The sequence below is a fragment of the Suncus etruscus genome, chromosome 10 (assembly GCF_024139225.1).
Source record: "Suncus etruscus isolate mSunEtr1 chromosome 10, mSunEtr1.pri.cur, whole genome shotgun sequence".
NCBI lineage: Eukaryota > Metazoa > Chordata > Mammalia > Eulipotyphla > Soricidae > Suncus > Suncus etruscus.
This window is the reverse complement of record NC_064857.1, coordinates 19,382,514-19,383,780: the sequence shown is the minus strand read 5'-3', so window position 1 is coordinate 19,383,780 and position 1,267 is coordinate 19,382,514. Positions and strand designations below refer to the sequence as shown.

General features: G+C 35.4%; 1 non-coding gene across 1 annotated transcript; it reads left to right on the top strand.

The window, feature by feature from the left end:
- Window positions 1-503: 503 nt before the first annotated feature.
- On the top strand, window positions 504-636 carry LOC126021204 (small nucleolar RNA SNORA51). Its single transcript, XR_007499806.1, has one exon. It is a non-coding gene; the product is annotated as a small nucleolar RNA SNORA51 (small nucleolar RNA).
- Window positions 637-1,267: the final 631 nt, after the last annotated feature.

Below are 1,267 nucleotides of genomic sequence, written 5' to 3'. Positions count from 1 at the left end.
TTACAATAGCCAGACTCTGGAAACAGCCTAAATGCCCCTCAATAGATGAATGGCTAAAGAAACTGTGGTACATATACAAAATGGAATATTATACAGCCATCATAAGAGATGAAGTCATGAAATTTTCCTATACATGGGTGCATATGGAATCTATTATGCTGAGTGAAATAAGTCAGAGAAAGAGAGATAAAGAATGGTCTTGCTCATCTATGAGTTTTGAGAAAAATAAAAGACATTTGCTCAATGATTCTCAGAGACAAAATAGAGGAGGACTGGAGGGTCCAGCTTCTGACATGAAGCTCACCAAAGGGATCATTTAGTGCAGTCATAGAAATAATTACACTGAAAACTATCATAACAAACTGTGACTGAATGAGGGAAGTAGAAAGCCTGCCTAGAGTACAGGCCGATGTGGGGTGGAGAGGAAGGACACTTGGGATATTGGTCATGGGAATGTTGCACTGGTGAAGAATTATATATATATTAAAATACAAAAAAAAAAAGGCCTCTCAATTCTTACCACAGGCTGTATTCTTTACACTGACTGTATAGAAAGAGAAGGTCCAGTAAATGCACTCCATATACACCTCAACACATGCCCTTTGCCTGGTCTGTATTGTGAATCGGGGGACAAAATAAAATAGAAACATCAAAAGGGAAAACAGAGATAATACAGTGGGTAAAGAAGTTGCCTTGCATGAGGCCTACCTGGTTTAATCACCAGAATGATATAAGGTCCCAAAGGTTACCAGTTGTCATTCCTGAATGCAGAGAGAGCTTACAGTAAACCCTTGACAACCACTGGGTGTGGTCCCCAAATAAAAACAAACAAAAAACAAATCAAAAGGTGCCATTCTCTTATTGTGTATAATTCATGATGATCACAGAGGAACTTTTCAAAAAATGTTTGTATTATCTTAGAAAAAAGTATTTTATGTTATATTATGAATCTCAATTTTAAAATATTTTTACTCTATACTCTCAATATCAAATCACACAGCTCTTGCATTTATGGTGTGTTTAACCAGAGCTTTGTAGCTAGAAATGAAAACAGCTGACCCATTCTCTGAAGTTAATAGGAATTCATTAGAACTGGAGGTGCATATTTCATACTCTGTACATTGAGTCAGTAACAAGAAATTTCTAGGTGAAAGCTCTTCAGACTTATCTATTAAGAGAATATCCTATGAAAAAGCAGAGACTAAATTAGAAATAAAATAAAAATTATCAGTTGCATTAATAGTTATAAAAAACGCACAAAATTATC